Source organism: Cupressus sempervirens, chromosome 9 (genome assembly GCF_028749045.1).
Source record: "Cupressus sempervirens isolate cs-2001-9-10 chromosome 9, ASM2874904v1, whole genome shotgun sequence".
In the NCBI taxonomy this organism is placed as follows: domain Eukaryota; kingdom Viridiplantae; phylum Streptophyta; class Pinopsida; order Cupressales; family Cupressaceae; genus Cupressus; species Cupressus sempervirens.
Genome location: NC_143126.1, coordinates 793,004,627 through 793,017,508, shown reverse-complemented (window position 1 = coordinate 793,017,508; position 12,882 = coordinate 793,004,627). Strand labels below are relative to the sequence as shown.

Below are 12,882 nucleotides of genomic sequence, written 5' to 3'. Positions count from 1 at the left end.
GACAAGGTTTGACAGGGTAAGAGTATGTGGAACAGAGAATCATTATCCTTGATTTTAGAGCCTATTCAGAGGTTTGGGTCAATTTTTAAGGCCAATCAAATGACCTCCTAATGCAAAAGTGACAATTTGCAGATTAATGGTAAAATCAATTTCAATTGATTGATAAGTGGTTGAACTTAGTTCCAATTAGTATGATGGGTTCAATAGGCCAATTTGAGAAATCAGGTGTTTGAAAATAATTTTTTTTTAGTCAGACCCACTTTGGAGCCCGACTATACTCACAAGATTATTGAAGGGGTGAAATCTGATGTCAATCTAGTGAATACAATTTTAAATAGTAATGATTTTGTTTTCAAAGTGTCTCTTGAATCTTCAAATTAAAGAGCATTTTGATATGACATTTACTGCATCCAATGATGATTGTGTAGTGAAGGCTATAGCCCTAATGAGACTTTATATGGATAACTCAAACTTGTCAAAAGACCTTGATCTTCAAGAGAGTATGCATGGTGAAGAGTTGTTAACAATGGAGTGTAGTATTTTACTATAGTTATTTTGGCGTACACAACATCCTTGTGTTAATTCAAGGAAATAATGATTTTAGAGTTTGGTATGTCAATTAGAAGACATATGTCAGAATATGGGATCTTATTGGAAAGTGGTTTTAACATATGGTCATTCAATGGAAAATTGCTATACTGTGTTTATAGGGATCAACTTTATTAGTTGTTATGGCACCCAAGGCCACCCTCTCTATTGAGTCTTGAAAAGGAAGAAGAGATTGCCGAAAAATTTGAAGAGGTAGAGTATGGAGATATTAGAATGCAGGAGAACGAATTGCAAGGATCTATGGACTGGAAAGGAAGACTTGTTAATAAGAAAATACATGGTGGAATACACTCTACACTCTTCATTTATGTATTAGAAGGGTTTGACAACATAGCCTTTTTAGTAGTGGCTGTGAACCTTGTGAATTATTTCACATTGGTCATGCATTTGAAAATTGCTATAGTAGCCACCACACTAACCAATTTCATGGGTACTGCTTTTCTGTTGGCACTGTCTGGGGGGTTCATTTTTTACTCGTACATTAATAGATTCAAAAAATGGGTTGTGTTTGCTCTAGTAGAACTTCTTGGTTACCTTATATTGACAATATAAGCAAGCAAGAAGTCTTTACAACCTCCATACTACAACTTATTTGATCCCCTTGAAAATTGTGAGAAAGTGAGTGGAGGGAAGGCTGGGATGATGTTTATTAGGTTGTATCTTATTTCTCTTAGAAATAGTGCTGTGAAGGCTGCCTTGCCAGTGTTGGGAACAGATCAGTTTGATGAAAAAGATCCCAAAGAGAGGAGAAGAATATCAAGTTTCTTCAACTATTTTCTTCTAAGTTTGTCCATAGGAGCATCCCTTGGAGTCACAGTGGTGGTATGGCTAATGAGAAATGAGGGATGGGATGTGCATTTTGAAATATGTGCAGCAACCATTTTCCTTGGACTCTTAAGTATTAGTGTAGGGATTACAACTTATAGAATCAATGTTCTTGGAGACAACTCTCTGACTCGCATTGCTCAGGTGTTTGTAGTTGTTTTGAGCAATAGAAATCGTAGATTACCAAAGAACTCAGCCAGCCTATATCAAGCATATGAAAAAAAAGTATGCATGTTAGAGAAGACATGGGAATGAATAATATTTCCAAGTATAGTTGATCTAGAGGATCCTGAACTACCTATCGATGGGGAAAAGTAGAAGACATTGAAATGCATAAAGAAAGAGTCACAAAAGTTAAAAGTATGAAGAGTAGCTCATGCAATGGTAGGGGAGGATGCATCATGAAATAAAAGGTTTTACCACACTAAGCAAGGGAAGTATCCACGTGAGTGAGCCAAGCAGGAAGCCACCTCTAAAAGTGTAGATTAGGAAATAAAAGAATGCACGCATGAACAAAGCTTTATATGCAACAAACATAGGGGTCATCCATGACTAATGGGAGATTCATGTGTTCTACAAAGCAACATGTAAGAGAGCCTCATGCAATATATAGAGGGCCAAAGCTATAGTGAAGGAATCTCAAACGATGTAAAAGTTAAAGAGCCCACACCTAAAAAGAATAGGGTAGACCCAGGTGTTAGACACAATCAAAGGCAGTAGCAAGCGGCATGTAAAATTAAGAAGCCCGTGATAGAGAAAGCATGGAGTCAACCAGAGTAGCTCATCATCCAACCTCATGTAGCCTCCTCAGCTGGTCTGTGATTGCAAAAAGAGGTAGGCGAAGACCAATTAGGTTTGACAACCCACATTGGCAAAGAAGCCACACTTTCAGGAAGAAAGTGTAAACGGTGTGAATCCTTAAGAAGATCCTACACATAAATTCAAGCATGAAATAGGTAGCCTCACACCAAAAATCAACCCGCGATATTAGCAAGCAATCATAGTTTCAATAGTGAAAGCCGCTCACACGGAATAAAGAAAGGAAAAGCCATTTTGCTTGTTTATCCCACATCCATTATGAGGATGATTTAAATTGCATTCAAATACTCTGACACGTAATACTCAAGTGTCTCAAAGATACCCAACTTTTATAAGCCATAGACTCATGTGGTGGAGCCTGCCTATGGTCGGCATGTAAAGTGGCAAACTTTTGACCAAACTTGAGCATAAAGAAGGACATGTGACAAATTTTTTGAGTCTATCGTATGCCTAGGAAGTGAATGTAAAAACCTTATGATCATATGATGAAGCATGAGAGAGTAATGAGAAACTTTGAGCACATGAGCGGGAGATTGAAACTCATAGGCTCATGCTCATGCAATGAACATATCAGCATAAATGGAGATATGAAGGGGTCCTAACCTTATGGGAGAGAGATTTGAAGATTTTCAGCTCGGTAGCCTAGCTATTGAAGATTTTGGGGACTCATGAGGTGAAGTCTCCTTTCTTTTAGATAGATTTGGCAGGGTATCAAGTTCATAGTAAGCAAATCTTCTATAATCTTCTGGGTCTTTTATGCTTTCTTCTTCACTCTTTTCTACAAACTCATCAATTCTTGCATGTGCACTTTCTATGATTTTATAAGTAGACAAATTCAAACATTTGTATGTTTACTTCTTACATACTTTAAATTAACTTATATTAGGTTTGTAGCCATACCATAGTTCATAAGGAGTTTGATTTGAGTCTTTCTTTAGGTCTACTTTATTCAAGGTATGAATTGTAGTGTTGATAGCTTCCTTCTAGTATTTGATTGCAACATTGTTTTCTATCATCAATGTTCTTGCACAATCCATGATGGATCTGTTTCTTCTTTCAGCTATACCATTTTTTTCTGGTGTACTAGGGGCTGACACTTATCTTTTAATTCCTTTTTCAATGCATATTTCATTGAATTCATTAGAAATGGATTCACCACCTCTGTCTAATCTTAAACATTTCAATTTCTTTTTATTTTCTTTTTTTTACTCTTGCCAAATACCACTTGAATTTTTCAAAAGCATTTAATTTTTCTTTTAGATACATTACAGTAATCATTCTAGAATAATCGTCAACAAAGAGAATGAAATTTTTTTCTCCACTGTAACTCTCTATTCCAATAGGTCCACATAAGTCTGTATTCATAAGCTCTAATACTTCTTTAGAATGATAGTTTTTTCTTTTGAAACTAATCTTTCCCATCTTACCAATTTGGAAATTTTTGCATAGACCCATATCAAATTTCTTCAAACTAGGAATACCTCTTACTCTTTTATGTTTTCTTACCTTAACCAAATTATCAAAGTTTACATAACATAATATTTTGTGCCACAACCATCTTTCTTCTACTTGATCAATAAAACATGAACTTTCATTGAGATCAAGATAAAATAGGTTACCTTTTGTTTCTTTGCCAAATCCAACCAGATTTCCTTTTTCATCTGAAAATTTGGCTTTTCCATCCATGAATTATATCTTGAATCCAATGTTATCCAACTATGCCACACTCAATAGATTATGCTTTAGTCCTTCAACCCAATAAGAATGATCACATACAAGTTCATTAGTCAAAGAGATACATCTTCCTTTTATGTTACAAGGTTCAATGTTTCCAAATCTTACACTACCACCATCATAATATTCCATGTATTCAAACTTTGTTTTATCTCTAGTCATATGATGTGAGCAACCACTATCAATAATCTATGTATCATTTTTGCTAACATGAGAGATATGTATCATCTTGTCTCCTTCATAATTAGATTCATCTTTTACAACAATATATACTATTTCATCTTCACTATTATCAGAGTCTTTAGGCATAAAATAAGATTTCTTACCTTTGTCCTTGTAATCCTTGCAATTCTTGAATTCCTTCTTGCCTTTGTACTTTTTTCTTTTTTTCTCATCCTTGTTCTCTCTGATTGGGCACCTAGTAGCAATGTGACCAATTTCTTCATAGGAAAAGAAGATTAGAGGAATCTTGCCTTCATACTTTCCTCTACCTTTGGAGTATTGCTTTGCAAGTAGGGCTTCAACAACTTCAAGATCACTGTCAGAACTTTCTTCAATTTATTTTTCACTTCCTAATTTATTGACCTTTGATTTCTTACTTTTTTTCTTGAGTGAGAGTTTGGGTTCAAATGCAGACTCAATACCTTTGGAACTAGGAACATAGTTATCATAGTTATCCAACTCAAAAGTTGGCAATCTTCTAACTAAAGCATCCAAAGTTATTTCATTATTTGCATCACATCTCATTTCTTGAATAGCTAACACTCTAATTTCATAAATAGGAAGAAGAGTTTTGAGTACCTTGCTTACAACTATTTTGTCATCATGTCTCCTCTAGATGCTTTGATTACGCTCACACTTGCTTTGATTCTTTCCACATATTTTGCAATGTTTTCATCTTCTCTCATTTTCATCTGATCAAATTGACCTCTGAGACTTTCTTCTCTGGCTATTCTTACATTGTCATCTCCTCCATAAATTTCTTTTAGTTTGGTCCACATTTCATGAGCTATTTTTCAGTCTTTTACTTCATCAAATTCATCATAACTAAGAGCAGATGCAATATCAATCATCATGATGTTATAATTCTTCTTTTCAACAATGTCTTCAACTGATAATGTTCTAATGGGAGTCTTGTATTCAGCATCAAGATACTTACAACCTGAATCACTGATAGTCGCCAAATGTAATCTCATGAGTCCTTTCCATGCTACAAAATTGTCTCTGTTCAACTTGGAAATCTCTCTTTTGTAAGACATCTTGAACTTTAGCTTAGGTCCTTGAAGCCTTCTCTGCAAGCACCAAAAGCTTTAATACCAATTGTTGGAAATATAGGAGGAGTAACTAAGAGGGAAGAGGTGAAACAATTACTACAAAAATAAATCTCAGATCCCTTAGATGTGAGTACAAAATAGAACTCTGAAAACTAAATTTTGTTGATGCTCGACAAACAAAGAAATGTTGTAACTTGGTAAATGCTTGGTAAACACTTAACATGAAAATCTTAAGATGTTATCTGTGATTAACATTAATTAATCTTAGTTGCAAGAACTTAAAAGAAGTAGCATGAACACATATGCCACCAAGATTTAATGTGGAAACCCAATTTGAGAAAAACCACCAATTGCAACTAGTTACTATTTTTCACTCTTCTGAAGTGAGCCTATTTAGGAGCCAGCCCTATTAAAGGTTACAAAATACACTGTTAGGTGTGACCCTGTTAGAGGATTTAATCACCCTATTAGGAGTGGCCTTGCTAGAGGTCTTTAGACAATTTAATAGAACTACCACCTTGTTAGAGGATTTACAAATGGTTGTTAAACCAACTTTGTTAAGAGATTTAGATAATTGCTATAATGGTTAGAGAGTAACAATGACATGACTTGATTTCAATGCAACTGAATTTTTGATTATAGATATCAATTATGGCTTGTACTTGATCCTTCCTAATCAAATATATATTTTGAGGTTCTCAAGGATATTCTACTTATCCTTCTAATTCACTTCCTTTCATCATCATTAGATCTTCATCCATTCACGCATGCTTCATACTTTCACACTTTCTATCCCTTAGCTTGACTTTTTATTTATATCTTTCTTTTTGTCAAGTTGTCTCAAATACAACTTAGAATAATTAATATTCATCTTCTCAGTTGGCTACAACCAATAGATAAATAAATTGAACTCAATATGCTAAAATAAAATAATCCTTCATTAGTTGACCATGCTCGATAGGCACTAGCTTAGAAATAATTTTCCCGTCTTAACCAAGTGAACTCAGTTAACACTACATACTCGACAGATCCTTTGGTAACCAAGTGAGCTCGGTTAGGATTGGTTCATTAACTGAGTGAGCTTGGTTAACACTTAGCTTTTGTAGACTTTCCTTTAGCACTTGAGTGAACTTGGTAGACACTGTCTTCTAAACTAGGCAAACTCTGGAACACTCGGTAGCCACAAAAAATTGTCTTCAACACCTGAGTGAGCTTGGAATGCACTGAATAATAATGATATGACATTTTGTGTAACATCAAAGACAATAGACAATTAATCAACTATTCCAACATTAGGTTACCCTTTTCGGATTTTGATCTCCTTCTATAAGGATAGATATTCGCAATTATCTTGTATCTTTTCTTTTTTTGAGAATACATTTACATAGTTTTTAGAGAAAATCCTTGCCTCCTCTTATCTTTTTCTTCTCTATGAGAAGCTTTTTGCATGCAGGTATTTGAGGGCTTCGTGGATTTTTTTTGTGTATCTCTCAAATCCTTCAACCACACCAAAATAAACAACACACCCCACTAGAAGGAAATAGGCCAAAAATAGAGATGACAAAGAACATTTCACTACTTGAGAAATACAAATGATCAGGTCTTGTGCTCTTAGGAGGAGGATCAAGGATAGGTCTTCATCAACATGTTAACTGTGCATAACATGACACAAACAATGACTACTTCATGAACAATTGACTGGTACATAAAAAAAAAAGATATAATTTTGGTTGATGGAAGATTTCTAAAAGACCCAAGATGCTCTTGCAACAATTAGAATGTTTGGTTGTGTTTCGAGATAATCATTGACCCTGAGAAGGGAGGGTTGAGATGCTCTACAATTTTGGTTCCTCTTTCTCTAGATCCTTGCAGTCAGAGATCATGCATCACAATTTATTTCACTTTGAGAAAAAGACATGACATTATCATAAACCATTGCTTGTGTTGACTTACCCGACTTAGATTGTGTGCTAAAAATATTTCACATAGTTTCAATACAATAACATTAAAACAAAAGTGAGCAAAAACTACCCTAGCCTTTGTCTTGGTGACCTTGTTTGTTGAAATTTAGTTACTAAAAGTGCTACTAATCCACCAAAAAATCTTCTCATCTAATAAATCAAGTGAGAGGCCTAGCATGCTATTATTGTGGATTCTAATCCATCTCCAAGTGGTAGATTTTTGTGATGTGGAGCCTAGTCAGACTCAGAGGTTTATTTGGTGTAATTTTCTCCCCATATTATTTCTATGCAGTTTTGGGAGCACTGACCCCAAGATGGGGTCAAGGGGTAGCACCCTTGCAAGGTCTCGGGGCAGTGCCCTAGGTGCACTTCCTATCACAGTATAGGGTGGGGTCGAGGGGCAACGTTGTTGCAGGGGTTTTCGAGGGCAGCACCCCCGAAGCCAAAAAAGACCTTATATTGTAAAAGGCATCGGCTATTATTTTTTTCTATTATTCTAGCCCTAATTTTGTAAGCAGCAAAAAGCTTGTATAAAAAGGCTTAGGATTAGGGATTTTCATAATGTGTAATGCAAAAATTGGTTCTTGTGGCGATATTGAGTTGTAAGGGATTACAAATTGTAATCAGGTTATAATCACTAGATAATAATAATATTGGACTTGCTATTGGTGGATGTAGCCCAAGGATTGGGTGAACCACGTTTGTCTGAGGTTAACCCTAACATAGCATTTTTACCCACATAGATTTTATTTGATATAAATGAATCACAAGGTCAAAGTTTCGTTTACATTGGCTATGTGATAGGTGACACTTTCCATTTGGTCACAAACCAAAGAGGAAAAAAGTCATATTTTGTATTACTCTAAACTTGAACATAAATAAGGCTCTAGACATAAGACTAGTCACCACACTTCCTTTGAGATTCCATCTCCAAGAAATTCATTTCATAACCATGTCAACAGTTGGTCAAAAGTAGAAAAAGAAGGCAACCAAAGTATTATTCATGGAGGAAACAATACGGTCAACCACCACATGAAGAGCCCTAATAGATTATTCCTCCTTAGTTTGCGTGCACACTAGGACCACCTTTGCTTCCACCTCCTTTTTGTAGTTACCCATGAGAATTTACTCCCAACCTTCTGAATAAGTATCACCTTGGACCTTTTCTTGATCCCCCTTATCGAGAACTGCACCCATTATGGCATTGTCCACGTTTGACACATCCCAATGTCTCCATATTTTGCTCCATCCCTATCTAGAGCCAATTCCATAGAAATGGGTCCATCACGTCCCTTTGGAGTAGGATTTACAATTGATGGTGGGGGCTCAACAACAATAGTTTGTCCCCCATCAAATTCATCCACCATGAGAGTTCAGGGTTTAAAGAATTATAGAGTGGGATTAGTTATAACAGGGATAACATAAATCATGTTAAGTCAAAGGTTAGGTTTACTTAATCAAGATTAATTAATTAAGACTTGAAGAAAGATAATATAATTAATTATTTAAATTAATTATATTAAGATAATTAATTAGATTAAATTAATTATATTAAGATAATTAATTAGATTAAATTAGGTTAATTAGAAGGTATAGAGAAATAATAAATAATACAAATTAAATTAATTTGTAGAGTTGAATTTAGGGTGTCTATACTTTAATTTAATAGGGATGGTTAAAGTCTATGTTGTCACGTTTTCTCTTCTCTCTCTACATGAGATTTACAATCTTGATGTTCTTTAGGATCTTTTTAATCTCCAAACAATGGCTAGATTTAGGTAATTTTGAGTTTGGAATATTTTTCCATAAAATCTCAATACAAAGTGCAATTTATTATTATAATTTAATCAATCATGAGAATCATTCCTTGCCACAAAAATATTGTTATATCTTAATTGGGATAAACTCAAGGAGATGCTTGGGTCCGACATGAGATGAGATGTTATTATTGATGGAAAGAAGATTTTTTATAAAAAAATCAAATTAGGACACAAATACTTTAGTTTGTAGCAAATTGAATTAAAGAAGCAATATAAAGTCATAATCTCAACTTTGAATAGTTGTACCATGTAAAACTTTTAAGCTTGATAGAAGAAATACAATCTACCTGAACACACATAACAAATACTACAAAACACCTAAATAACAATTTCAGAGCAAGGGTAATCCTAAATTATATTGATTGTTTAATTCATTTTGGATCACTAATACTAATACCTAGTAGCCTTAGGGTGCAGATCAATTAGTTAGGTTGTTGGATAGACAAATGATCAATACAAGTTCAAACCATGTTCAAGTACAAGTACCCAAGGTAGTTTATTCTATTGTGCACATGGTGGGCTTTATGTTGGATAATGTGCGGCCCAATGAAACTAGTCTCACCTAACTCATTGCTTCTTGATGTCAACTTGACAATAAGACTAAGGTAAGTTAAGTTGGGCCACTAGAATACTCATAGAGAGAAAAAATTTAAAATTGATACTTAGTGAGCAATGATTTGAGTAGTAAGTTTTGCTGAAAAATTAATCATTAAGAGTTGTTATATAGTCAACAAATCTTTGTAACAAGACCAACAAATTTATATAGTCAACAAATCTTTGTAACATGACAAACAAATTAAGACGGCCAATACATTTTCCTTTGACGGCCAATACATTTTCCTTTGACGGCCACTACATTTTCCACTAATAACTTTTCTTGCCAACACTTGTGCACAAATCCCCTATGTATTTTAACTACTCGACCAATTTATATACACACGGTGAATATGTAGATGAGACGACTGAACTAGTTTAACAGATTGCCTCAAGCAAATGCAGGCCTGGAATGCAAAATAAATGTGTCGTCAAGATTTGAGAATGCGTTGAAGAGTATATTATCATAAGAAAACCACAGTGCTGCGCATTCGCAACAAAATTTTCCTTACAAAAATCAATCCACAGGGCCCACCCGGGTTCGAACCAGGGACCGCCTGATCTGCAGTCAGATGCTCTACCACTGAGCTATAGGCCCATTTTGATGTTCAAATTCAATTGTCATACATGAAATAAACTAGCTTTTAATTTTCTGGGAATTTATCTCTTCACTATCAGGCAGAAACCCATTCGTTTGCAATTTTGAAGACGCCATAAACCGTTCGAAACTGCAGGAAGGGCGGATGTGGCCCAAGGTTGTGTAATTTCAGGTTAATAATTTGAAAGCCTAATTATCAAATCCATTATGGGTATCCTGCAATCGTTTATGTCGACAGAGAATTTTCTGTCAAAAAGTTCACAACATTTGGCATACATACCTCTTCTCTTTTGCTTCAATGAATGAAGAGTTTTAATGACTTTCATGAGACCGTGGAATCATAGTGTGACGCAAATTTTAAGTTCTTTTACAAGTCTGATCTTGTGTCATGTAATTTAATTATTAAACTAACAGTCTTGTTGATATTATCCACTCCGAACAAACCGTCCAACAAGCTTTGATGGATGGCTGGCCAAAAGCTCCCTACACAGAGACTCTATTCCTCTCATGATAAGCAACATTCATTACCATTATCCAAATTTATATAATGTTGGAAATCGAAGGTTTTGATGTGGATAAACTGAGTGGTAGCTATGGTTGTACGCTTGCTTTTGCTCAGTAGGCCATGAGGCATTTTTGAATTTATCTTTTATCTATCCTTATTGACTCTGTTGGCTTGTTCTTTTCTTGCAGGTATGAAGTTTCTTTGCTTGTGCATCCTTCACTAGTGTTATTTGAGAGAAAAACCTCCTAGGTTTTCATGTTCATTACAGGACCTGCAATGCTTAGGCTTATTTTTATTCCATTCCTCCAAGATCTACAACAATTTGATGCTTTGTCATTTCTTTGTGTATTCCCCCATGGCTTCCTCGTATTTTGTGAACCATGGCTTTCCTTGTAATATCTGATCTTTTTCTTGTTTGGATGAAAAGAGAGCCATAAAATATCTCCTTGAAATATCTGATCTTTTTCTTGTTTAGATGTTTAGCTTCTCTAATGACTTTTCAGTTCTGCTAAACCCATGAGTGTAGAAATCTTGGGTCAATGCAAATTCTTTTGAAGATCCGTATATCATGGATTTTCCTTTCAGTATAACTAGACTTAAGGGTGTATGCATCTTGAGGTGGCAATTAATTTCTTTGGATAAAATGTTCAACAATGGACGTTTTTACATGATCTAAGAAATGACACAACTCCTCTATGGAGTTCAGCTATTCAGGTAAGGATGCATATGCGAAAGAGAATTGAGCTCCCTAAAGTGCTTTCTAGAAACAAATTAGGTCTAGGTAGAGGTAGAGAGGGAGGAAATATGGAGGGAGTAAAATGGGTGGCTAATATAGGTCTGTTCAAATAAATATCTAGGGAATTAAAGGTGACAATGGTCATTGAGAAAAATAGCAGGAAAAAGCCTTTCTCATATTGTCACTCCTTCAACTCTTGCTTAGTTTTCTATACCGCTACTGGCAATCCCTTGTCTCTGATGTGATTCCACAGTTTTGTTTTCCTCCTCACACTCCTCCTAAATGAATTGGTTGCTATATTCCTTGCAATATAAGGGTATTTGATATTTTCAAACTTCGAACCTTGTCATCTTGATCTTTTTTAAGTTCAATTTTTCTTCTTCATTCTTGCATAAACATCAATTTTTCTTCTTCATTCTTGCATTAGGATGCTGTATTGCTGATTCTTATTTTTCTTAAAATAATCAAAGCAGAATGACAAAAAATTAAGAACATAAGTTTGTTTTTGGATTTTACTATGTCTGTTTTTTAGCATTAATGTTGGTTAAACTCTACGATTCATCATCAGAATGAGAGGGTATAGGATTTGAAATAGTAAGAAATCATAGAATGTGATCCAAAAGATTGATACTAAAAACACACACAATGAAATCTAGAAATAAACTTGCATTACAAATATATTATAAAATGTCAAAAATAAAAGACAAAACAAGACAAAACGCAAATTTATGATAGCTTATCAGAACTAAGTACATCCACTAAAATATTATACGAACAATAGAATATATATGACGTAAAGGAAAATCATATAGTTCCATTGAATATCACATTCCCAATATCTTCTCCTTTCATCAGTTAATTATTAGTCTTAATCCCCTACTCCTCCGTGCATTGGGCATTCCTAAGATTCTATCCTTACCTAATCTTATGAAGCCACTCGTGAGCTTTCTATCTTTTTCTATTTGCCTTTCGGCCGACCTTTTTGTAGTTTTTCTTACCAACCTTACCTCTTGTGAAATTGTTTGCAAGGATTTTGGTCTTTGTTCTCCTTAGGCATGTAAACCTTTCTTTCTCTATGCAAATTGTATCTTGATCTCTTGATTTCTTCCACGCATTCGCACTAATCTGGTGGACTTCAGCTTATGTACAAGTGCATATGTGTCTCGATGTAGAGCATATGGATTACTATAAACTAACTTTCCAAGATGTTGTTGTAGATGACCTTCGCTTTCCCTACAAGATCACACTCTTAAGTCGATTTGGATGAGGGATTTTGAACTCAAGCTATGCCTTCAGTTTCTACATATTCTAGGTAGGATCTTTGTTGTTAATTTGTATAAAGATTAATATTTTTAAGATTGAGAACTATTTTTTTGGAAAAGTATGTTTATTTTAACATTTTTAGTT

At 34.7% G+C, this 12,882-nt stretch overlaps 1 non-coding gene across 1 annotated transcript; it reads right to left on the bottom strand.

Moving 5' to 3' along the window:
* Positions 1 to 10,162: 10,162 nt before the first annotated feature.
* On the bottom strand, positions 10,163 to 10,234 carry TRNAC-GCA (transfer RNA cysteine (anticodon GCA)). The gene has a single exon. It is a non-coding gene; the product is annotated as a tRNA-Cys (tRNA).
* Between the last annotated feature and the right edge of the window lie 2,648 nt (positions 10,235 to 12,882).